Below are 26,584 nucleotides of genomic sequence, written 5' to 3' on the forward strand. Positions count from 1 at the left end.
GGCACCTTTCCCCCCCCCCCACTTCACTTTCTTCCTCTGCCAGCTTACTTCCAGCACATGATATCAAATTTCCAGATGCCTTCAGGCTCTCTGTCTCTCTCTCTCCCTCTGAGGTGGGGCAAAGACATCTCAGTTTCTCTACACCCTTCCATCCGGCCCAGTTCCAGTCCCTTCACACCTTGGCCTACCTCTCCCAGTCGGCACAGCTTCCCCTTCCCTGCCCAGCCTGTGGCTGGGCAGGGGAAGTCCGCACTCTTCTGCTGACCAGAGCCAAAAAAGAGAGTTTTCCTGGGCATTCTCTGCTTTTAACCCACTGTGTTCTCAGAGGTGTGCCCATGTCTTCAGTGGCCACACCAGGTGTCAATATTCAAATCTGACCACTGATTGGTTTGACCCCAACTTCCGGAGAAAACTCACTTCCTTGTCAAACCAGGACAGGTAGGTATACAAAAAAGATTGTTATGATTTTCCCCATATGTTACAGGACACGTAACATTTCTTCTTATAAAAAGTGTAAGTTGTTACAGGTTACTGCCTTCTGCTTGTACTTAGGGAGTGTTTGACCACAATGTCTTGTCTTGCAATGGTTATCCTAAAGACCTGCACACAACAGAATGATTCACATCACAGTTAAACTTAGGAGCTAATTTCAGGTGGCTTCATGTGTAGCTGTAATTGTACTATATTTATTTTCTTTTGTGCAGCAAAGAAGAACCCCCCACATGCTTTTTGTCTGTAGTGCTCTCAGACATTTTTCGTATGTACTGCAATAAATCTGCTTCCAATCAATGAAAAATGTTTATTAAAAAAAAAAATCTGCTGCTTTTTAAACACAGATTTCTTCTACCACATGGAGAAATAACATCATATGTTTTCTTCTGGAGCATATATGTAATGCTTTTATGAAATCTGTCACAGAGCATGTTGGTGGTATATCTGCATAAGCAAAACAACATTGCTTAGTTGTTTTGCTTATGCAGATAAGCAACAATCAGACATTAAATTCCTAAGCAAAATGGGTATAGTGAGTGGATTGCAATTCCTCTCCTAAGATTTTTATTGTAAGATGCACTCACACACTTCACACTCAGATGAACCAGTCACTGCCCCACAGACCAGCACAGCCCAGTCCAGCATGACAGCCCCAGGACACTCAAGCCAACAGCTGGACAAGTGACCTCCATGCACTACAGCTGCAATGCAGGTTTTGCCTTAGTACAGTGTTGGACACCTGTTGACATGGGTCCCTAACTGAGAAACTGCTGGTTTTGCTGTTATGTTGCATGTCAGGTATCTAGCATGCACTGAGGACATGGCTCAGGGCCAGACTCTGTGATTCCTCATCTGAGGCCAGTTGGCAGCTGTCACTAGGGTTTTTGTCATCTGCTATTCCCCTGTTCCAGATGTCTTACACAACTGTGAAGCTTGCATTGGTTATGTGACAATTTTTTTTCTGTTGCTTCTTTGTTTTTCAGCTCATATTTCAATGATCTAATCAGTTATAAATGGGCAAATTTTGTCACAATCTCCTCTGCCTGAGCCCTCATGTAGGCTTTGCCCCAGCAGCTGCAATGTTTCCTTATGTTGTGTAAAATCTTGTTCTGAACTTAACTTTCTTGATGACAAGTTGTCAATCATTGCACTCTGCTTTTGTAATTGGGTGTCAAATTTTAATTGTACATTTTAAATAAAATGGTCCCTGCATTCAATTTCTATCATCACCGTTTCTTAAATGTGCAGAAACTCTCAGTAGATACATGGATATTCAACATGTTTCATATATCATCTTTATTAAAAGTATTTGATCCATTGCATACTTTTTTCATACAGGCAAAACCAGATTTGTTATACTCTTACTCAATACAATAATTATTTTGATTAATTTGATTATTATTTATGTTGATGTTCTCATACATAATCACAAACCACATTCATGAGCCCCAAACATGTGAATTACTAAAAAAATAAATGGAGGATGGGAGCATTTCCAATCTTACCTAATTTCAGAACTTGAAAATTATAGCAGGGCAGATCTGGTTACTTCCATTCAGTGAATGCATATAAAATATGAACAGACATTTCTCAGCTTGAAGGAAGAATGTGATCATAACTGCAGCCAAAAAAGACCATTTGAGATGTGTAATCTGACCTTTATGATGTGCCAGAATAATTTTTGCTATTATCTTAATCAGAAATGGCTTTATTTTTTAAATAGCAAATTAAGTGTTTTGTTAATGAATTATTCATCATAAATTTATTTTGTTACTTCCAGTAATGGTGTAAGTCTGGGGCTTTGAAGGGGGAAAGGGTGGGACAAGGTGGTATATTTAACTATATTTAACAGCCTATACAATATGTCACCAGTAAACTCATAAATACTAAATGCACTGCTGTTTGCCTTCACCTATGTTTTATTAATTGCTATACTTTCAGTAACCTTATAAATGTTTCACTGTATCTGAAATATACATTCATTATGCAATAAATGATTGAAGCTCAGTAATGGGTTTTCCTTTAAGCATAATTTATGACTTGCTGTGGCAGGATAATACCTCAAAACTGTTTGCTGCTTCTGCCAAAGAGTGCATAAATTCTTATCAAAAAAAAAAAAAAAGCAATCTTATGGTTAAACTATGAAACTGTAGTTTATCCAATGGGAATTATGCCTAAGCTCAGAAAAGTAAGCCTCAAAATTTTGTGGCACACATTTTGTATAATTGTTTCTAAGCATCATTGATTTTACAAGTTTCCCAAACAAGTCCTTTTTCCAAATCTCTTGCAGAAAAATTGTAAGTATTCCAAGTATGCAATGTGTTCCACTTGAAAATCTTGTTGACAGCTGAATCAGGAGCAAATGTGTGTATATAGCTAATAGGGAATATGATTGAAACATGTCATCAAAGTGGTCTATGCTACTGTGACAATAAAAATACAGAATTTTGACAGGCAGTTTTCCTGTTGAACATAATGTTCATGAATTCAATCAGAAGGATTTCATCTCACTGCAGATTTAACTAACTTCTTGGAAAATGATGTAATAATAGCTAGAAGAATAATTATTAGAGGTAACATAATGAAGAAAAGTGGAAGAGAAAGGGCAAAAGGGAAGGAAAGAATAAAAGTTTTATATATTTAAATTGTAAAGCACTTCAAAGAAAAACTAAATTAAGCAATCCTGGAAACTAAGATGAAAAAACATTTCATTTAGTATCCATTCAAAATATTTTAGCTGGAAAATTCCACATGGGATTTTAAACCAACTTGAAGAATGAGAATGATGCAGAACAGACTAAGGAAACAGACCCTCATCATACCTGCCTATTCCCTGTGTTAGAAAGTGCAGGGCTGACTTTCTACGTATTGTTCAATGTCTCTGCATGCTCAGAAGCAGTTTTTGCATGATACTTTGTGCTCTCATGAATATGGCTTGTTCATGCCACTTGCTTACACCACGGTGCTTGACACCTGGACTACCATGTTACCGATGACAGCAGTAACTCAGCGGACAACGTTTAGTCAGATGTCACCCCCTTCCAAGGACGATGCAGTCATTCTTAGGATTCTCAAGGCCTGCACTATGTCCTCATTTTACCTTATGATATGGGAGACATTCTCAGCTTGGGGACTTTGTTAAAGGATCGTGTTAATTTCTTGTCTGATTCTTAACAATTGCCTAAACCCAGTTTCTTAGGTATATCAAGAATGGGAAGGACAAGCATATGCCTGAGTCCTGCTAATGTGCTGCTGCTGTTCCAGTAAAGGGTTGCAAACTCTCTCTTCAATGAGGAGCAGACAGAGCAGTGGCTTGCAGACACCTTAGTTTTGTGTGGGAGAAGCTTTTAGTAATCCAAATGTCTTATTATTTACAATTTTTTTTTTAATAGTGCATAGGACCTTACCAGGGAAACATGCATTTATTACTCTAAAAAGAATTCAGCATCTGTTTTTCCTCACTCACAACCTACTTTGACAACTTTTGGCTTATCTGACTCACTTGAGGCAGATGGAAAATACCAAATATACTTGGCTTGTAAGGAAAACGTTAAAGAATGCTTTTTAATATAAAAAGTTGTTCCTTTCCATTACATAAAATGTTTCTTACTCATATTCTTACTGAATATGTCTAGATGCCAATCAGATAACAGAAAAAAATTGCCTTTTGAGTACCCTGGTTTTTGGCCTTGCAACAGTTTACCCTTAATGATGTGCAGATGAGCAGTTCCTCATCTGATCAAGTGGCCTCCTCAGAACTCAGAGCACGCTGCTGATACGGTTCCAAACTAGGTTAATAATAAATAAGTTCTTCTTCTGTGTAATTCATTAATGGAGCACTTTCATATGTGTGTTAAAGCCATCAGTGAGAAAGAGGTTCCTATACAGGAGTATTTTTTTAAGTCTCCAAGTCAAGACCTGTAGCAGTGCCAATATATTTTTAGACCATTTAGCTGCTCTCAGTAGTGAAAACAAAACCTTTCAGACACATATTACTTCAGATCATACCTAAGAACAGATCCACATGAGTATAGACTGAGAAACTATGCTATGCTCTTCTTTCTTAGGTGTACAGTATTTACTAATTTGTTCATTTTTCAATTCAGTTACTGCTCATAAAAGTGAATCCAGTGACCAGAAAGGCAAACAGAAAATGTATTTTAAGGAGATTGTGTTTTAATTAGCTATTTTGGACTTTCAAGAAGATTTGCCAAAGCTGAAATGAATTTTCAGATTATTTGCTCTATAAGAATCTGTGCTTCTGCTAAGAGCTTAAGCAGAGAAATTTCAGGCAGTTTTATTCACACTGAATAATCCATCTTGCAAATAGAAACTTTAAATAGTCTCGATCTGTGTACTGAATTCAATATTGTAGAGAGATTTTTTTTCTAAAATCACTTATACCTATACAAATGCCAATGCTTAAATCTACTTTAAATTCTTTTATATCCAGGTATGACCTGGCATGTCAGGAACTGTTCTGAACTTTTGGCAGTATGGAAAGAAGGTGGTCCTAAGTGAAGGAAATGCAAATGATTTTTGTTACCTGTTAATGGTTCTTAATGTATATAGTTGTTTAAGAGCTTTTGTAGGATTTGCTAACTATTTTCATATTTATTAATTATTATCCTGGGACTGTATCATAAGATGTGTCATATGCTTCTACCTTGTCTTGACACAAATTAAAAAATCTAGGTTGCCATTTCCTTTACAGAAAGGCAATATATTTTACTGCAATTGCACTCTTATTATATAAATGATTACATATATATATGTCAACTCTGCTCCTTAACCAATATTCCTGTAATGAAAGTGGGAAAAATAATTATGCCCTCATGATTCTGAAATGCATTTTAGCACTGCATGTTATCTCATATTTTGTCTTTTCACATACTCTGCGTCTCCTTTCTGACTTGCAGCTGGAAGCCCAGGACATAGTATATAGTGACTTGCTTCAGGCAGTATAGTAGTCATGGACGTAAAAGCTTTACTGAGTGGTATCCTCTCCTGGAATGCAACCTCTGACTGGTGATCAAGGACAAATAAGAAGCCAAGTATCTTCACTCTAACAACTTCAGCCACAGCTGAAGGTCCTCAGCCTTCAGCTCCAACAACCTCAGCCACAGGACTGAGGTCAGTTGCAGGAAAACTGGAAATAGAGGTCTTCAACTAATTTCCTTCAGAGTATGTGACAAGGCAGGATGTTGTACCAGTTCAGAAGCTCTAGCAAAACTCCTGCAAGGGAAGGGCTGAGTGGAAACAAGAGGATACAAAGTGGCAAGAGTGGCTGAATGAGATATACCAAAAGGTCCAACTCAGAATTAGAAAAGATGTGATATAATTCAAAGTAAAATTAAAGAAAAGCAGTATGCTAAACATATTTGCCATTCTTGTATTTGGGTTAGGGGTGAGGGAGTGTTGGGTGGCAGGATATTTTTGCACTTTTTTTCCTGCAAGGGATGAAGAGTTGAAAGGGGAAGAAATAATGTATAGATCTAAGGAATAATTACTATGAAGTGCTGAGGTTGTCTTTGAACAGACGACTCTGAGGATTTGGTGACAGTTACAGCTTTTCAGCACTTTCACTTTTCCAAACCAAGAAACCAAAGGGAAGTGTAATTATTCAGCACTTAAAGCTCCTTAAATTGATATTTTAGGATTAATTTCTTGGATTCCTGGCTTTTAACATAATTGAACATATTTTATAAGGGGAACCACTACAAGAGAGTTCATGACATCCATTATATGAACCGTAGCCCGTGAAGATACCTGATTAGACAACTCCTGACCACAGAAGTAGGTATTAAAAAACTGTCCAACTGAATGAGATACTTTACTGTGCCAACTTCAATCTACCATTTCTATCAGCCCTAATTATAGTCAGCTAATTCCATTAGCTTCTAATACATTTTAAGCTAAAGTACTTCCAAGCTAAGAGCAAGAACTGCCCTTTAATGGTGTTACCATTTTCAGCGTAACCTTTTCATTCTATGAAGAAAAGAATTATTCATTATTTTTGCCATGATTGAAGTTTTTTTCTATTATTGGAATATTTTACACCAAAAATCAAATAGCACTTATTTTATTTAACAATATTTGCAGTCTGCCATCAGGAAAAAATATATCAAAAAACTTATTTGAAAAGGAAAGAAATAATGTGATATTCAATTTTTGGTAAGGTACAGAAGTCAACATAATAAGATATTATGCTTTCTCCATCACAACAAATGGTAGACAAAGTGCACCTATAGGCTGTTTTTAAATGTTAGACTGCTATTCAGAGAAGTGATATTCTCCACTGTAGTCAGCAACTTGGCAAATCAGAATGAAATTCAATAATTTTTCCTTTTTTGGAAGGAGAATAAGAAATAGGAATCATAAAGTAGAAATAAGGCTGAACCAAAAAATCTTTATTTGAGTTAGCTGATTTTTTACAGGAGTTTGGAATCTTGTCTACTAAAAAAAATCCTCAAACCTATATTACCTGTAGTATTCTATGTATCTTTTTGATCATACAGGTGTGTGAAAATTATACATTATGATTAAACTGTCAGGTAATGATTACATTTAGGAAAGTAATGGCACTGTTCTCATGCCATATCTCAAGAGGCAATTCTTGATACATTAATTCAATACAATGCACTTATTGAAAGGTATGTTTCCTTCAAATATTCCTATAAAAGTCAATACTTGTTAAAAGGTGCATTTTCTACATAGAAGTCATAGAAGACCTTTATAGCCATTACATATACTTATGTACAGATTTAAATCTCATACTTGCACCACTCAGAAATGTAAGCCAGAACGTTGCTTCCTCAGTGTGTGTGTGTGTGTGTGTGTGTGTGTGTGTTGGATAAAGTTTTTATATCATTATTTCAGTACTGTGTCACACATCTATGCAGGCCTGTATAGACAAGCACTAACATTCTTAAAGGAGTATAAGCAAACACACAAGACAGTTACAAGGGGCTTTGATCCTTAAACAAGAGAATCATTACAAAAACAGTTTGATGAAGTGTGGGCTGGAAAGTGATGTTGTCAACAACTGTTGCAAAACTTTAATGCAGCAAGCACATTTCTGATTCTGAATTTTACATTGCTTTCTGCTAAGGTGTACAACTTAGAAGTTAAGGCAAATAATGTTTTAGCCTTTAAAACAGTTATTCACGGTTCTTTCCTCAAAGCTTTTGAGATAATCTGGGGCTTTTTCAATGCTGTGTGGTAGTCAAAGAACACAGAAATCCCCATAAAATTCTGGAAAAAGGGAACCAAGGGCCAGCCCAGAAAACGAAATGGAGAGGCAGCAAAAGTTTTCAAAGCCAGAAAAGGAACATTGAGGACTGGAGAATTTTTCCAAGTAGGAAATTCCACTGACCTGTTGCTGTAGTCTCAAAGAAGGGAATTACTTCCTATTCATTTATTAGAGGCTTCAGACTCAGTTGTCCTGCAGTCCTGTAAAGGGCATTGTCTTCCTTCTACCCAGAGTTGTCATGCAGCAGCACTGGCAAACACTTTAAGGGGAGCCAAACGAAGAAGAGAGAGGGCTTTACAAAAAGCAGAGTGACACTAGAATAAGAAGCTGGAGAAGAGGAAAGGGGAAGGAAAAAAATTGGAAGAACAGAGATAAGAAAGAGATTAAAGAGTGGTGTGGGTTCTCTGCTTTTTTTTTTTTTTTTTTTTTTACCTCTGTCGAGGTCGGGTTTGAAGGCACATGAGACGGTATTTCATGTTTGGACTCAGGTGTTTATTATTTCTTATCAGTGAAACAGCTTCACTACTATGTGTTCTGCAGCCTTTCATTAGCAAGGCTCAAAATGGCTATCTCTTGTTACAAGGTCTTTTAAGACTAAACTATCCAATTAAGAAATGACACCTAGATTATTTTCCCTTTTAACTTAATAACTGATCCCCTGAAGCCTGCAATGCAGACTTTTCTGTCCAATCACAAAACATCACCCAAACCCATAAAGGAGAAAAAAGAAGAAGGTGAAGAAGAACAACCTGCCTCCGCCCTAAAACCTACATCTTGCTTCATATTTATTTCTATATTCTAAAACCCCAAACTATTAAGTTTTCTGCCCTGTGATATTACACACTTCTAACCAACTACACACTCGTAATCCCAGTGCTATTAATCAATTTTGGAAGTCTTCTCTACAGCCTCAGGTCAAATACAGTGCTCTCTTGCGAGTCTGTGCCTTTCAGCACAGAAAGTTTAAAATTCTCAGCATCTAGAATTCCAACATAGTGGAGACAACTGGAGAAATAAAACAAATAACTTGGCAGAAGGGAAGAAAATGGAAGCTTTTGATGGGATAAACCTTCAACCCACAGCTGTCTGTAAATAGTTCCCAAATGTACTTAATTCCTGTAATAAAGGTTTTTAATTTCTTGATGTTATGATTAGCAGTATAAAGGACAACCACCTTGCAGATAAATCAATGAAGAAATTTAGTTGTATTAGTAGAACTGAAAATCAGAACCTTAACATTGCACATCTAACTGTAACAGAACAAGACAGAATAAATCAGTTCAAGTTGTTACACACACTCCTTAGTTTGTTCCTGCTCTCTTGGTGGTATGGTCACCTTTTCCAAAGCCTGTGCCTGGTAACAGAGCAAGTGTTATGGTGAGTCATCAGCATCTGGAGTTCTCTGCCAAAAGGAATATAGCATGCATATTGATCCCTCCTGGGATGCCCTTGGAGTATTTTTTAAATGTTTGAATGGTTGATAATATCCTTTTACGCCTTTCCCTTTTTTCAGGAGCTCGACATTATATATGAATTTACTACATGTAAGTAGTTTATGTTTGGTAAGTATTATCTTTATGTTTGGTAAGTATTATCTATTTCTTTTTTTTCCCTTTTGCTAAACCATGTATCAGTTCCAGATCTGCATCTCTCTTAGTGACTACCATAGACTTGCTTAAGATTTTCTGTTCTTCAGTGACAAGGCTGTTCCCCATAACTGTCCATTTTAGTGGTCCTTTATCCAGCATCTCATATCTTCACTTATGCCAGTGCTTCTCTGCTCTAGATCATTGTGTTACAGTTGTATTTTTCATTTTACACTAAATAACTACTTATTAGAGTTATCTGTATAAAACTCCTTGGAAAATACTGCTTTCAGTTACACCAGCCTGCCATCGGAAAGTTGAAAAAGCTTGGACACAGCAAGTCTCTGCAAACTCAGCCATTGCAAACTCCATACAAAGCTGGTAGTTTGTTACTGACAGTCATGACGCTACTATGAAGCCGTAGGACTACAGTGTCTTCTATAATTCTACCTTGTGCTCTGTGCTTCCACTGTTTCTGGGTTTCATTGGTCCATGTATGTATTGGGAAATTGTATAGATGCTTGTTGCGGTGCATTTCGGTGGGGGGGGAGCCCCTCAGGGATGTCCCCGGGGGGGCCCCCCTAGGCTGTGAGTTCTCTGGTAGCAGCAGGCAGGCAAGGAGACTGCACACGGCTTCTGAAAGTGCTCATTAGATGAGGGTTTATTGGGGGTCCTACCCCCGGGAGGCAGCATGGTTTCTGAGGGAGAGAGGTGGGGGGGGGAAAGGGGAATGAGGGGGGAAAGGGGAGGGGGAGAGAGGGACTGAGAGAGCACCAGTCAGGAGAGCTGGCTAAGAGAGAGAGTGAACTGTCCCCCGGCGCTTAACAGGGAGATTCAAAGTGGGCGCGGAACAGATTGGGCCAATGGGATTACAGATACAGGATACTTCAGGGGAGGATCACAGGCTTGGAATAAACCATACACTTTCGAGGGTGAGACAGAGCATACCATTTAACTAAAATATAACACCACAGATGCTACCTGGGAAGCTGGATTAATTAGTCCTTGCTTGGCTGGCCAAAAATGGAAATTTATCAATGCCAAATATTGACATAATTATTACCCATCAACACTTGGAGAGTGGAAAAAGGGAACTGTTACAGCACTTCAAAAATGATACACACCTTTTGAAAGTGTTTAGCAATCACCTGGCAAACCCAGCATGCTTGGATAGGCACCAAGAGTCTTGTGGGCTAATGAACAGAGCTGGAGAATTTCAAAACAGTCTGTAGGTCTTGTACTAGCTTTTAAGGGTTCTTAAGAAAGTGGCCATCTCATCCAGCTGCTCTTGTCAAGGACTTCCTCCTGCTGGGATGATGAAGCCCAGACAGGTGTGCCCAAGGACACGGGGCATCTGTCCAGCCCAAGGGACTCATCTGCTGCTATCCCATTTACTGGTTCAGTGTGGAATGCCCCTGTTCCTAAGAGACAGGAATTTGATCTTACCCTTCTTGTTTTGCTAATAGCTCATGCCTTGACCTGAACCCTAATCCACCCCTGCGATACCCTATAAAAACCCCACGACCCTGCCTTTGCCTGGTCTTTCCTCTCCATCCTGTCCCTCCTCCCCAGGGGTAATAAATGGATTCTTGAGCTTTCGGAAACGAGGACCCATCTCGTATGTTCCCATGCCTGGCACTGGCAGCTGCACCCTCCCTGGACATGATGAACCCAGTTGTAACACACTGCAACAGTTCAGCCAGAGGTGAAGCTGAGCATATATCCCAGGGACACATGCAGATATGAGTATGGACATGCACTGAGAAGGCATACACAGAATATTGAAATGGCAGGTCACACAGTCTGCCACAGGGAAGACAATGCCTTCAACATCACCCAAGGAAAGGAATTGCATAGAACACAAAGACAGGTGAGTCCCCTCCTTCTCTTGGGCTGGAAGAGGCAGGATGTTACTAGTGCAGTGCACACAAGAAACTCTCCAAGTTTACAACCACATACAGATTTTCAGGTCCTTCGAGTGTCATCACATCCCCTCTGTTCATCCATTGACTCTGCCTCTTTCCTGGACCCACTTTATGGGCCCCTTGCCCTCTGTCTGGTTCAGCTCAGTGCTCTGTAGGAAACACAAGGCATTCACATCTTTCACATCTCATGTCTGTTCCATAGACACCTCCTCACTCACAAGTCCCCCTGGCTAGCTAGTTCAGTCTAACGTTTGCTAGTGAGTAAATGCACAAACCCCTCCCTCCCACATGTTTACTGGGTTTAGGGAAGATACTGCCACTTGACACTCACCAGCTGGCACAAGACCCATGGGCTGTCACCATGGGCTGTCTGCTTCAGCTGCCAGCACTGAGCATCTCAATCAACTCTTGTAATGTTGATTTCTCCACAGGTGGTTTTTAGGGTGCATACCACTCCTGCTCCAGTGAATGAACGTGAAAGGCTCCAACTCACTCCAGTTCCTGGTATTATGACACCACTGCAGTAGCTGGCTCCACAGGTCAGAGTTTCTACAAGTTCAGCCTGACTCCTGTGGTTGGCCCCAGATTTTACTCACACAGAGGTCTTGCCTGTAGTTAGCACCTAGTCCTTGCAGCATACATGTGCAAAAAACACAAGATAGAACAGACTGTTGTGATCAGCTGCAGGGCTCAGCCAGAAATGAGTACAGATTTATCCTGTTTTAAAAGAGTGACCAGCCACTTTTATAATTATTTTCTGCCTGCCTTCTACTGTTTGTCCATGTGGTTTTCCTTCCTTTGCATATCCCTTCATGGGTTTGTATACTTCTCCTAGCCCATGCTCCAGGATCTCTCCTGGCTTATAATAATATCAGGTGAGGCTGATCTTCCTGCAAAGGGCATCTGCAGTTTCCTGCTATCCCACCAACTAACGTGATTGGTGAGGTTGTCTCTTGTTACTGTCTCCATCTTTGGTTTGTTAGACCTGAATGTCTGTATATTTTGTTTCTGGCTTCCCTTTTTCTCACTCTGTTTCCCAACCAGACACATCCATGATCAGAAAATTGTGTTGGAATAAATATTCTTGTACTCTTACAAGTCCTCAGCAGTAACTGTGAATGGGCACATTCACAGTTGAGAGAATGAGACTTGATGTCTCTCACTGTTTCCTATATTAATCTGGCTTGTGTCCCTGAAGTTTCTTGTTTAAAGTTTTCCCCTCTCCTTATTACTCACTTTTTCCATAGAAAAAGGCCCTTGGCCAGATGTCCTTAAAGGAGCAGACAGCCTCCTGCGCATCACAACAATATCTAAAAAGTGTAACATAAACAAATTGCTGCAATGGCTGCTGATAAACAGTTATGTCAGCATTGCCTACATTTGATGAGGTGGTTCAAGCTCAGATATCTCAGTGTTTCTTGGTCAATGATGAAGTGAAAATTAAGGATTCTTCTCTGGTAGAATAACAGTGAGAACCATTCAAAACAAGTATGACTATGTGAACCTAAAGAAACTTGAATCGAGTCAAATAGTTAATATTTAATATTTTTATATCATTTAAGCTTGAATTCCTCCCAATATTCATTACTACAGTTTAATTACTTTTGGCCTACACTAACACCATTTCATTATAGCACCTCAATTTAGTGGTTTACTTGACAGCAACGAGATGACACATCAACACATGCAAGGAGTTACCATAAAATTCTCTTTCACTCTCTCTCCTTCTTAATCTATGTCTCTTTCTCTTCCCAAGGATCTTACAGGTTTACAGGTAGATATCCCCCTCTTTTATTTAGAAAATAATTATTAGCCGAATACCAAATCTCAGGCTGTGTGGCTGAGAATTCCTCCAGGATTCCTAAGTGAATGAAATACAGAGATAGGACTTCTGGGTAATGTATCCATTTTCTCAAATGATTTGGGTTTTCCCTTTTGGGTGACTATATCACTTTGTACAATATTCTATTGAACTATAGTTTCTTATTTTCCTCCAAAAAAACTTATCTTAATTTGAAGTTTGCCTTTCCAGTTACCGATTTCTTTTTAAAAAAAAAACAGTTTTTCCTGACTTGGCAGTAACATCTATCTATTGGTTGGAAGACAAGATAGCATTTTATGAAATTAAACTTCTCACATTTCTTCATTATTCATGTAAAACAGCTATATAGACCAATACAAGGACTCTGCTCATTTTCTACTTGGAACTGTCCTATGAGATTGAATCAGAAATTTTCAGGAATTCCTTTAGCATACTTTCTAAAGCTGTTTCCATGTGAGTTAGGGTAAAATTTGCATTGCCCTGAATGACACCAGAGGTAAAGGAACAGGCTAAATTTCTGCATAGTTGAATTTCATGTCTATAAAATCTGATCAAAGACTGACTTGGGCTACCCAAGAGTTTTCTTATCTCACCAAGCATATCAGGGCAAAGGATAAAAGGAAAAGTTCACTTCCAGTTTTGATATGGGTAATTACAGATAAATATTCTCAGTAGAAAGTATAGTGACAGCATGCAATATTCATTACTCTACAATTACCTTTTCTTGACTCTCATACTACTTGAGTCTATTGGTCAGATTGCAGAAGGGTGCTATCATGTTGAAGAAAATTATCATATCTGACTTCCTCTCCTAACCTATGACTTCAACTATCAATAGTCATTTAGTGTAATTATTCAGCTTCCCTATAATGGAGTGGCTGAGGAGGAAGAGCATTGCTCTTCATTGCGACTGAACAACTGATAACAGAAAGCCAGATTGCTAAAATTACTCCTTTGCTATATATCGCTTCCAATTCCCTAGGTTTTAAGGAAAAATATTCCTTTTTTGGTATGTCCTTTCTTTCTTTTTGAAATTGAAATGGTAGGTTTAGGAGTGGAAATATTATTATTATATAAAGCACCAAATGACTGACATTTTCAGAAGGTAATCAGAAGGTATTGTTGGTTATGTAGCATAAAATCAGAATGAAAGGTCATGGACACAGTGACAAACAGGAAACAAGTAGTTCCTAAAATTGTATTCATATATGTGAATTACCTTTTGGATTGTTCAGAGAAGGATGTCCTTCTTTTGCTTTAATCTGCAATGTTTCCACTGACATAAATACAGTTCTGACATACTTTAAAAAAGAAAAGAGACCTCCAGTATAGTATTATTTCCAAAAGTAGGATACTGGTACTACATTGTAGACAGTTCTTGTACAAAGCTAAAGTGCAAACTGAATAACTGAAATGCTAAATAATATAAACAGACAATTTTCCCCTGAGAAAGGTATGTGGAATTTTTCCCCTGAGAAAGGTATGTGGAATTTCTGTCTACAGTGTACTACATTGTAGACAGTTCTTGTATAAAGCTAAAGTGCAAACTGAATAACTGAAATGCTAAATAATATAAACAGACACTTTTCCCCTGAGAAAGGTATGTGGAATTTCTCATCTATATGGCATAAGATGCAATGAAACTGAATAAATCCATATTAACCTTTAATCTGAAGTAATGCCTTTGTACTTGAAATTCTTCTTTGTGCAAGGACATAATCCAGTTAGTAAAAGAAAGCTGCTGGCCAGGAACATTGTTTATAAAAACTGGTAGCTTTTTTGGCAAGGGAACAAAAATCTCATGTAGGGTGGGACATTTCCCTGAAGTGTCACAGTGCTGGAAAAAAAACATCTAGCACAAAAATTGTTCTCTTTGTTAATAAGAATCTTTTACTTCAAGGAATCACTGAAATCCTAACCAATATTTGCAAGAGAGTCCCTGACAAGGGCCTGTTAGAAAGAGAGTGAAGTCAATAAAAGTAAAGTGTAAGTGTAACATTGATGGCATGTTCTTGTAGCCATTTTCCCTCAAATTATACCATTCCTATTCAAATACCATCTTGAGAGTCTCAGACAGTGTCAAGTGCAATCATTGTTATTGCAGTTGCCAAGGTAATCAATTGAAATCATAATGAAGGGAACAGAAGGAAATCAATAGAGTCTGAAATTACAAATAAAGAGAAGCTATCGTTTAAAAGCATTTAGCTGAAATCTTCCATATTAATGGAGTCAGAAATGGCTGTGTCATTTAGAAGCAGTGTGGTGCATAATTCACTTGAGTGCATTAGAACACCTAAAAGCTATTGCTGCAATTAGTGCTGCCTACCAAGAAAGTGTCCACCTTAGAAACATCACCAAATTGTTTGGTTTCAATATGTTTTCACATCTAAAATTGTGATATTTTTTCTCCCTCAAAAAAGCCATCATGATGTAATCTCAATAAAGATAGTGTCTATCTCATAATTTCTTGAAGTTTGTCTAATGTGTGCTATCTCTTCTGGAGTTTTTTTCCAGCTAAAAGCCCTACTCAGATGTAGCTGCACCCCAATAGATTGTACATCCTTTAGGTGCCCCAGTGACTGTGGGACATTTGTACCTAATGGCAGTGCTAAGCATTTACAATCCTATTTCACAAAGAAATTATGCTATGTCCTCATACATGTTACTTAACACAAATATGTGGAGCATGCATCACTGCATCCAGACAAAAGCATTCTAGGTGCGGTGGAGGGGATACTGGCCTTTTCTCTTTGAGCAAGCGTGACAGCAGGATGATTTATTTGGCTTCAGAGAGACAAGCGGGCAAGAACAAAGCACTGAATATATGTTTCTGCTGTGAGTGCGCTACAAACCAAATGTTGTTGCACCTTGCAAGGCCCAGTAAATAATTATTCTAGAGGAGAAGCTAAGCGTGACATGATAGCCTGTAACTGCATTCACTTGGGAAGAAGAAAACATAGGTCCCAGCTCATGAACCAACTGGAGCAGGGAATTGAAGTATCCATTGGAGCAAGAAAGCCATGTCTCAGAGCTAGCCATTATATTATGCAGCTATGTCCTCGCCCTCTATCCTTCTGGTGAGAGAGGTGGTGAATATTTAATAGTTTCATGCAAAATGAAACACTTTCTAGCAGAAGATTTGAAAAACAACTCTATAACATCTTACAGCATTGCTCTTAGGTCTTTCCTGTGCAAAGCAAATTACCATGATGTGAAAAAATTAATTTATTTGAATTCTTCCTGAAAGGAGTACTCAAATGACTTAGTTGCTTCTGAAGAGGGAGAAAGGCAAGGCTCCACACTGCAATTTTTCAGCTTCATTCAGGAAAAAAAAATCATGGGGGTCAGGTGTTTTTGCTTTAAGACAGTTTCTCTTATCTCATTGAAATGTGACTTAGCCTTCTTGAGGAAATTGTTCTTAAAAGTCAGATAGAAGGTACCTCCTTCCTGTGTGAAATAATAATATGTCCAAACACTGAGCTACCAAGATTTTTTTTTTTTCTCAAAAACGTCGATTGGTTTTCACATGGCGCTTAATAAAACCTTTCCATTACCAATTGCATAACAGCAATTATTTAACATCTTCCACTAGGGAGCATTTTCCTTGGTAAACATCTGCAGTAAGAGGCTATTTAATCTCCACAAGTGAAACAGTCAGTTATGCTAATTTATCTTTTCTACAGTCAGTTCACACAGAAATCTTGTACAGATCTGGTCTTCTGCAATAGGTGAGTTAAGGCATACTTCGGCTTTTTCTGAGAGGAGAAAAAGCTTTTTTCTTTTTTTCTGTCGCACCAGCTAAAGTTAGATCTGATCATTGTGTGTCTTCGGGAAGGAGTTCAAAGCATTTTGCTCTACAGTCCACAAATGCAAACTGCTAAGAAAAGGATACCTGATGAATTGACTTCTATGAATGGGGGCAGTCAAAGAGTACATAGTGATGCAACACAAATAAAAGCATAAAATACTATAAATTAACCATATAATCACTAACAGCACTTTCTGCCTATTTGAATAGATTTATTAACAAAGGAATTAAATGCAGTGTATTGAAAGCAACAAATTCTGTCTTTTCTCTGGAAAGCATTGAACAAGTAATAAAAACATGTCCTTCATATTATATGTGAAAAATCAGCCATGTTGTTTTTTTTCCTATGTCACAATTGCAGCCTCTGGGGTTCCTTTAGCTCTCATTGTTCCAAGTCTGTGATCTCTGGGTTGTCACTTTCAGAGTTTTTTGATTAATATTATCATAACCAAACCTGTAGCAGATTTGAAGATTCCAGGTAGTGCCTTCTAGTGTCTCTAGCTTTGCCTTCTGGCATCTGGCTCCAGCTTAGAAGATCTGAATAATTTCTCACTTCCTCTTCTTGATGCTCACTTGCATCACTTACAGGAATATCAATTCCCCCACCACTGCTTTATTTCCTTTTCTTCCTGAGAGGATTTCAGCTTTTACTGGTGATAACAGGAGCAAGTCCATCTAAAACAGAGGCCTGAATGTTGTTTTGATTTTTAAAGAAAACTTTGCAAAGGAAGGAAGAGCTACCTTATAAATGTTCAGATAAAAGCAAGGAATAAATCAAATAGATATTTATCCTTTAAATAATGTACAGAATGTTTCTCTACTGTAAAGCCCTCATAACAGATCAATACTGTTTACACTATTCACTTGCAGCAAGCAGTAAAAATCTTTTACTCAACAGTTTCCAGCCATTTAACATTGTTAAAAAGACAGCTAAAACATCAATTGGGAGCATTTTTTCCTAAACTGAAATGGATCGATTAGCTTTCGTGGCATTCACTGCAATGATTGTGAACCAGGATTAGGAAAGAGGTAATATGGGAGTAAAAAGGGAAAGGAAGTCAGTGCACCTCTTTTAAGTTAATGAAATAAATTGCATACCTCTACTCAATAGAAATAAATCTTCTTGGAGGGATTGACTTCTTTATAATACTGTGTTAATAACTACTTCTCTACACTTGTAGTATGGATTGACTTTTAAATTGATTTTGCTATATGTATGCAAAAGCAATGGCTCTGAAAGTCTGGTCTGTGGCATTTGTCATGTTGAATCAGTTGACAGTGTAAATTTGTAATCAATGCCACTTCAGTGAGAAAAGGTATTCATTATTAGCAAACTCTAGAAGAATTATACATGACCATTAAATAGAAATTAATTGTTCTAGGCGTTTTGGAGTTAGAAAAAAAAAAGTGATTACTTAGTTCAGCTAATAAATGCCTTTGTGTGACCTCCAGTCAACAAACCACTGTTAATACTGTACAGAGAAACAATGGGAAAGTTAGGACCATTTTACCACCTACACTGCATATGAGAAGACTTCTGATTGAATAAAAAAGACCAGACATGTATTCAGCATTTTTCTTAATCAAAACATTTTCTTTTACCCTGACTCTCCTGTCTTTTTTTCTTTAAATTTCCTTATAGTTTTCCCTAATGACTGCACCATGGCTAGAAACAAAAAATCAAATTCAAATATTAGCCTCTTTCTCTTTAAATATTTTTTTTTAATACTTCAGCTGTAGATGACATGTGGCTTATGACAACGGAGTACAAATCTGAAGCCAAAAAGAGAAGAAAACATGAAGAGGTATTCAAAAAGGCTTGATACCTATAAAGTATCAGAACATGATAAATTAAATGGTGTAGACAAATGAAAGTTAGAGATATGACATTTCCAGTTTATACCACTAATCAATTTTCCACCAATTATTATGTAACTTCTAGGAAAAAATGGTTTGCAATTTTGAAAATTGTTTCGGGAAATATTCCAAGTCAATGAAAACATTGGCAGCTTGGCAGGTAAAGCTGAATTCACCATTCCTTCTAAATATTCTAAATAGTGAAAAAGCTTTTTAAGATCTTAGTTCTTCATTCTTCTTCTGTGAAGACAAGCTGAGATAATTGTAGCTGCTAGGACCAGGGAAGAGAAGGTGCTGAGGAAACCTTATAGCACATTATAGTACCAGAGGAATGCTAACACTTCTTGTTGGCTGGAAAAGGACTTTTCAGAAGGGCATGTAGTGCTAAGACATGGGTAGATGGCCTTAAACTGAAAGAGAATAGGTTTAGATAGGATCATAGAAGAAATTCTTTACTATGATGATAGTGAGGCACTGAAAGGGTTTGCTCCCAGAGAGACTGTAGATTTCTACCCTGGAGGTGTTCAAGACCCAGCTGGATGAGGCTCTGAGTGACCTGTTACAATGTAAGGTGTCCCTATCTGTGTCAGGGGGGGTTAGATCTGGATGATCTTTGAGGTCCATTTTAACTCAAACCATTCTACAACTGTATGACTTAATGCCTAGTTACTCATTTCTCACAATTTCCACATCTTTCTTTATGTACAAGCATCATCACTTTTTGAAGGTATGATTATTTTCCTGACAGTAGGGACTGTTGCTCTTAATTTAACTATGGTCTGATTTTTCTCTTCCTACAACCTTTCACAGTAGAATGTTCTTCCAAAAGCAAGGAAAAGTCAGGTATATGAGTGGTGTCTAAAGACCTAACAATCTAAGGTTTCCTAAAATAGCAGTTTCCTGAGATGCTCAGTGAAATCTAGGTAGTTCAAAATACTCTGTATTTTGGGGAAATCCAGAAAGAGAATGATAGTTTTGATATCTTACATCCAATAAACTTCTCTGTTTCTTGTAGGACTTCAGGTTGTTGTTGGGACAGGAGGCTGTCATTGGTACTGCAATTTGCTATAAATGCAAGGTTTGTTTCACATGTATCAACACTGGTCAGCATTCAGATATTAAAGTCACATTTTACAAACAAATAAGTTTTCAAACCCCACTAGCTTAGTCCTTGGTGGTATGAGATGAAAACAGACATGCTATGAGGAAAATCATGCATAAATTATTTTTAGTTTAAATAAGATGGAGATATTACGGATTTGGGTCAACAGAGATCACACAAAAAATGTTCACTGCTTCATTCTAATGAGTTTAAAGGATGACCACTCTATTTTTCCTTCAGTCTATTTTTGTCCTGTTAGTATGTAAGTACAATATGTTACAGTAGAATAAAACTGACTTCTGAAAAAGAATTAATATAGAAGATGCCCCAAAAATTTTGTTCTAGACTGAAATTGTCTACAAGGGTAAACATTTGAGTATTGAAACAATTGCTTTTCTGAATGTAAACCTGATATTTTAGCAAATACATAAGATGCGGTCAAGTCTTTCTCCAGCAGAAACAGCAGATTTGCCTGTAGGTAGACACATCTATTCCTCCAGGGAAATGTGAGTATGAATCTAGTCAGTCACCAGAGAGAATTTTGCCTAACATTTTTGTATTGTAATTTTATTGCAATAAAGCCCTGCTCTGTGCTTATGTGCTTTCTGTGTCTGAAAACTTAATAGGTCCAGATCTCCTATTGCCTGCCCCTATTATTTGTTCGCCGTCAGATAATTGTACCTGTGTAGTAAGTGGTCCCTTTCAACTGCAGTGGATGTATGGTAGTGGAAAAGAGAAAACAGAAGCATCTAGGTAACCTCGGCAATATGACTCACCCACATGCAGTAACAGAGGCAGAAGAGCAGTGCGTTTGCTTCGTCATCCAGTCATATTCCTTCTTGAGAATGACACAAGGATGGTCACAAATCTGTGTTCAGCACAGTGCCTTAGGAAACGAGATTTCAATGGATCTGCTTCTCAGAAAAACTATGAACTCAGATGTTCACCCAGCTGCTCTCTGGAGCCAACATGTCTTCATTTCAGTTCCCCTTTGGAAGGGACATATAACTACAATGTGAGTATGAAAGTCCCTTATAGGTTTTGTCTCTTAACTTTCTTCTGCAAAGTTAATAGAAGCATAGCATGTATCACAGTGGCAGTCCAAGTGTTGCCTTCCTTAACAAATTTTCTTAGATTAAGATTTCCTCATTAAAAACTCCCGGAATAGAAAAAAAGGCTAAAAACTGAGCCCTTAAATCCATGTATTCGGCTTCAGTACTGAGTAACAGAATGCATTATAGAGCACATCAAAAAAGTAAAATAATTTATCTGCAAATATGAAGTGAAATAACATCAATCATGACCCCAAAATTCTAATAGCTACTACTCATTTAAAAGATATATGTTTGCATGAAAGAGGAGGAATATATCTCTGTGATAATATGCTATTTGTTAGCAATTGTATTGCATATTTTAGATTATCTTTTGCATGAAGAGCTTTTTTATTCATCTCTACCACAGTTATTATGGCCAATGCTTGCACTTTTAAAATATAATTTAGGGAAATATACCCTAAATATGATAATTCTATTTCACATTTGAGTTACTCTAAATGCCAGGTCGCTGTTCATGAAAAAATCTTTTCAAAAAGAGATTCTAAAAAATCAAAACATGCCCTTTGTGTCAACTTCATCTAGCTGCCAATAGCTCTTTACTAAGTTAATCTGTGGGCTGACTGCCTTTTGCAGAAGTTGTTCCTGGAATAGATATAACTTGCAACAAAAAAGTAACCTTTGGGGTTTTTTTTTCCTAAAAAAGTAAGGCAGTTTCTGTATTCAGGCCAAATTCAAACTGGGTGAATAACATTGTACCTCCTTTATTCCTTGCTATCTTTTTATTGGTTGACAGTTTTTTTAGTCTCTGTAGAGTATATGTATGTGTATCTGTGTTGGTGCAAGAAACCGTTCCTGAAAGTGCCATTTATTTTTGTATGCCACTGAAATATTTCAGGATATTTAGGCCTTTATCACAATAAATATAAAAATAAATATAGTAAAAGTAAATATATTTTTAATTTTTTAAAATAATAATTGTATATAATTAGGCTTCCAAGATACTAATTTTATTGAAAAGAGTGTAGCTAAAATAGGACTTAAGCCTCTTTGATCTGGTTAGACCAGACTTGGGAACAAAAGTAATGTTACATCAGGACAGAAGGTAGAACAAAAAAAAAAAAAAAAAAAAGTCTTGACCAAAAGCTTTGGTCAAGTAATCAACCAGGCTGTTGATTGCTGTATTGACTGCTTAGATTTTCTAATCCTTCTTAGGTATGGCAGGTATGATTTTTTCCTAATCTGGAAGCAATATATTTGGGGAATCCTTCCTGCAGTGTGGAATTTTCACTGTAAAGACTCTTTGGAGAGAGTGCACCAACCGGCTTGTATTTCCAGAGATGATTGAAACACAGATGTACAGTCATGCTTCATCAATTTACCCCATGATGAATGCATTTTTAACTTGTAATGTGAGAGAGCAGTAACATATTTATTGGTCTGAACTAGTGATTTACCAAAGTTTCATAGTAAATGTGAGAGTTCTTAAATCAGATGTGATGGCAAGGAACTCTTAATTGTTTACTGCATAAAGGACAGGGTCAGGCAGAACTATCAGAGACCCTGTTGCTGAGTCAGAGGTTGAGAAAGGACCCCACTGCTTTCTAAACTTCTTTCATGAGGGGAGCTCCATGCAGCTGCATCCAGACAGTCCCAGACTTGGTCCATGTCTGAATGATGGCATGGGCACAATCAATCTTTTATATCACTTAGGTAGGATTTCAAAGTTTAGGATCCTATTGATCATGTACCAAAGATCTGCTACAACAAGGAATTTCTCAGTCTTGAGGAGTAACCTTGAGAGGTTTCCCTGCCCAAGGGGAGATTCTGGCTGCAGCCTGCTGTCCCATGGGAGAGATCAATGGGCCCTGGGTTGTCCTTTGTTTGTGGAGGAGGATGGTTGACTTACAGCAGCTGTACTTGGGGTTGGCACGTGCCCAACTAGCCTTTGCCTTGTGGAACAAGAATTATGGACATTTGCTTCTCAGATCTGCTCTTTGTACTGAGGGGTGTAGCGAAGAGGTTTAAGGAAGTGTTTTGGAGTGGGTGGCACAGCTCCATGAATAAACTGAAATAGTGATAGAAACTTACAAATTCTTATTTAACATCAAGTCCAGATATATTAGGATCTACAGGAGAGGCTTGTTCATGTTTCAGATGCAATAGAGACCTCACCCATGATGAGCAATTGCAGACACTCTATTGCTTTTTGCAAGAGATTCAGGGTGTTGAATATTTCTTTATTAAATATAGCCATGTAATAAACACTTGGGTACAAATCAGATGCACTATTAAGGGCTTCCCAAAAGTGACACATTTCCTTAATCTCCTCTGCAGTTCAGCTGCTGTTGCTAAGAGCACTGCAGAATCAGGGATTTTCATGTCTGACTTTTAATGGGTGTGATGTTGTGGGGGTCACATAGTTAATAATTGTACAGCAGTTCTCATGTATAATGTGGAATGAGATAATCTTAACTGTATTGGAATATTCTGTGTAAATTCTTGTATGTTAAATTTCTGTAATCCAGTGAGATTTTGTGTCTGCTTCTGTGTGTGAATGAAAGTGCAGGACCAGTACAGCGCTCTGAGAATAAAAGTTCAGAACAAAAAGCAGATCAAGGGGTTTTCTTTTAAATAGCCATGTCAGTTCTATCACTGGCATAGTCAACAGGCAAGAACTAGCCAAATGATACTAAGCAGAGCTTCAAATAATGATAGTAGCCCTGGAGATTTTGCAGCTAATCACAGATGATTAATGGGGAAGTTACTTTAAAAAAACAACTACCTTTCCTTTTTGATTGCTAATTATTCATGAAAGACTAAGAACAAGAGTACGATGAAGCAGGACAACACATTTTTAAGCACTACAATAAAAGGAAAATTGATCACGTAGTTAGTATTCAAGCAGCTAAGTACAGCAAGGTGAGCTGTGCTAATTTAAGAGTCAGATTGGGAGTTTAGCAAAGCCTCTCAGTGCCAAGTAGCATATTTCAGAGTTTCAATTAAAGATGAACTGAAGAGGTTTGCACATACTCATATATGTCTATGACGGGATACTTGCCCACTGACATAATTACCAAACAGAAAACTGGACTATTCCAGGAAGAATAACATCAAAATTTATTTTTTCTTTTTTTTTTTTAACACATGGGTGGGTCTTTTCTATGCTTATGAAGACTGTTTCTTTACTGGCTTGCATCTCAAAACCAGAAATATGTGTATGCTTTTTTATTATTCACACTTTACTCTTTCACATTCTTTAAGAGTGAATTATTCAACAGGGTAAAAAAATCCAAAAGCAAAACCAGAATACAAAGATCAGGTAAGTATTTAAAAAATCAGATAAGCATTTAAACAATGACACAGCATTGAAACAAGGACAATAAATAAAATCTTTCCCATTTTTGTCCCTTTAGAGTGCAATATCTTCAGGGCTAATATTTTGTATAGCTGATTTCACTCTACCTCAATTCATTGGATAGACCAAGCTGCTAGATTTGGTTGGTTGGTTTTTGTTGGACTGTTGGTTGATTGGTTGGTTGATTTTTTTGGTTGGTAAGTTGATTGGTTGGTTGGTTGTTTGGCTGATTTCTTTGTTTGTTCGGTCTTGGTCTTGTTTTTTTCTTTGGTGGGTTGGTCGGTTTTTGGTTTTTTGGTTTTTGTTTCCTTAGGTTTTTGGGGATTTTTTGTGGTTTCATTTTGGGTTTTGGTTGGGTTTTTTTTTTTTGGTTTGTTGTTGTTATTTTGGGGTTTTTGTTTGTTTCTTTATTTTCTTCATTTAAGAATCCTTAGACCATAAAATCCTGATTCTGTTTTATTGGATAACTTATTACAGGAGTAGTCCCTAGGCTTCCAAGTTCCTCACAGAGGCAGAGATGCAGTGATTGCCTCAATGGGCTTTTACTCTTATATTTAACATAATATAAACAAGGGTCATCTACATGACAGCAAAGAAAAAGCTACATTGTATTGTCAATTCTTTTTACCTGGGTTAGACACAAATTTAGTTTTATTGATTAATAGAAGAAATATCAACCATATTTCTGTATCAAAACTGCAGTTCCTTCAGGGAAAATAATGTAATTTAGCTGTGTAAAAAACACCTACCTAATTTTATGTTTTATGAAAGTAACAGGTTATTGACTAGGACTCCTGTCATTTTAACTGAAGGAATAAAATTTGAGGAAGAATCTAAAAAGTGGGAGTTATTTCATAGGAAGGATTTTGAGAGGTCTTTCTCTGCATATGCTCTTCTAAAGTCAAAGAAGTAAAATTTAACTGAAGGAACAAAGAGGCTTCAGAGAAAATGGCCTCTGCTGTTCAGGGAGAAGTAACAGCACTCAGGATAAAATCCTTTGACCGATGCTGGTCTTGCCACTGCAAAGCAGTGAGCAGAGTAGCATATTTGTGCTCCAAAAGCAAGAGCCTCTCATGGGCCATCTGCAGTGCTATAGCAGATATATGAGACTTCAAAAAACAGCTGATTTTCTCAGACTTTAGCCAGGAGTGGCAGATCTCATCTATCACCATACCACAAAGCTGCAGACCCCAGATGAAACAAGAAAGGTTACAGTTTGAAAATACATCTGAGACCATTGTCCTTTCCTTTTCCTGTCCTTCACTTCTTGAAGGGAAAATAGCAAGGCTATAAGCTACCACAGAAATAACAAGAGGGAAAGCATTTTCAGCAGTCCTTTCCTCCCAAACCCCGATCAATCACTCTGCCTCTTAGCTGAGCAAAAGGGCATCAAAATTAGATTTGAGTGTGACGAAGGTTTAGACAGAAAGAGAAGGTTCCTTAAGCAATTGAGCCTATTAGAAATATAACCAAGGCAAATGCACATGGGTAAATATATCTGCCTCTTTATTCATCAGTGTTCCTACTTCCCAGACCATAGAAAATGGGGTTACTGTAAGGGCCTCTGGTAACTGAAAGAAGATACCTGCAGTGGAATGTTTGAGTTGCTATTTAACTGTGGAATTTAGCACTGCAGCTGACATTACATTTTAGAGTCATTAGAGAAGCTTTTGCTTTAAGAAAAAAATAATAGTAATAATAATAGTACACTTATGGTAGAAAAATACAACTGTCTGCTCTTGGTGAATCAGAAGTAATTGTCATCATCCCACTCTGAAAATATATGAATTAGCGGAAATAAAGCCTTGTTGCAGTTTCACCACTCCTGTTCTTTTTTGCCATGTAAGTAATACAGTATACTGACCAAAAAGGCCTGCCTGACTCTATAAACACACCACTCCTCTCCACTATTCAACTTGCTGGAACAGCTAGTTAATATTGTCATCTACATGGACTGCCTGTATTTTTAAGGAAGCATACATGAGATGTGTGTGCAAGAAGCTCACTCCTAGTTTGAATTCGTCACATTGCTTACAGCATAGGAGGTGATTTTAACTTTAAAATCCTAACAAAAAATCCCAAACAAACCCACACTCATTTGCAACCCTAATTTGTTATATCACTCCAAGATGAAGTCAGACCAATCTTTACCACTCCATGCTGTTGGACTCCTGCAATGAAAAAAAGAAAGTAGAACCAGATAAAGCCCACAAATCTTTAAAGGCGTTTTCATGATCTCGGAACATAATAAACTTTGCCCTTCTAGCTCTCCAATTAATGTTTTTTTTCCTTTAATTATTGAAAAACTTAAAGGAAATATTACAGATGGG

The 26,584-nt window shown here is 37.6% G+C and overlaps 2 long non-coding RNA genes across 4 annotated transcripts; one reads left to right on the plus strand and one right to left on the minus strand.

The window, feature by feature from the left end:
* Nucleotides 1–791: 791 nt before the first annotated feature.
* On the plus strand, nucleotides 792–9,175 carry LOC137464707 (uncharacterized). Of its 2 annotated transcripts, XR_010994377.1 has the most exons (5): nucleotides 792–1,547; nucleotides 5,412–5,546; nucleotides 5,676–6,292; nucleotides 7,978–8,134; nucleotides 8,741–9,175. It is a non-coding gene; the product is annotated as an uncharacterized lncRNA (long non-coding RNA). The 2 variants fall into 2 exon arrangements; XR_010994376.1 differs by lacking the exon at nucleotides 5,676–6,292.
* LOC137464708 (uncharacterized) lies at nucleotides 6,420–11,750 on the minus strand. 2 transcript variants are annotated; one of them, XR_010994378.1, is made up of 5 exons: nucleotides 11,707–11,750; nucleotides 10,451–10,536; nucleotides 9,781–9,850; nucleotides 9,041–9,146; nucleotides 6,420–6,480 (listed from the first exon to the last, which is right to left on the minus strand). It is a non-coding gene; the product is annotated as an uncharacterized lncRNA (long non-coding RNA). The 2 variants fall into 2 exon arrangements; XR_010994379.1 differs by lacking the exon at nucleotides 9,041–9,146.
* Nucleotides 11,751–26,584: the final 14,834 nt, after the last annotated feature.

Source organism: Anomalospiza imberbis, chromosome Z (assembly GCF_031753505.1).
Source record: "Anomalospiza imberbis isolate Cuckoo-Finch-1a 21T00152 chromosome Z, ASM3175350v1, whole genome shotgun sequence".
NCBI lineage: Eukaryota > Metazoa > Chordata > Aves > Passeriformes > Viduidae > Anomalospiza > Anomalospiza imberbis.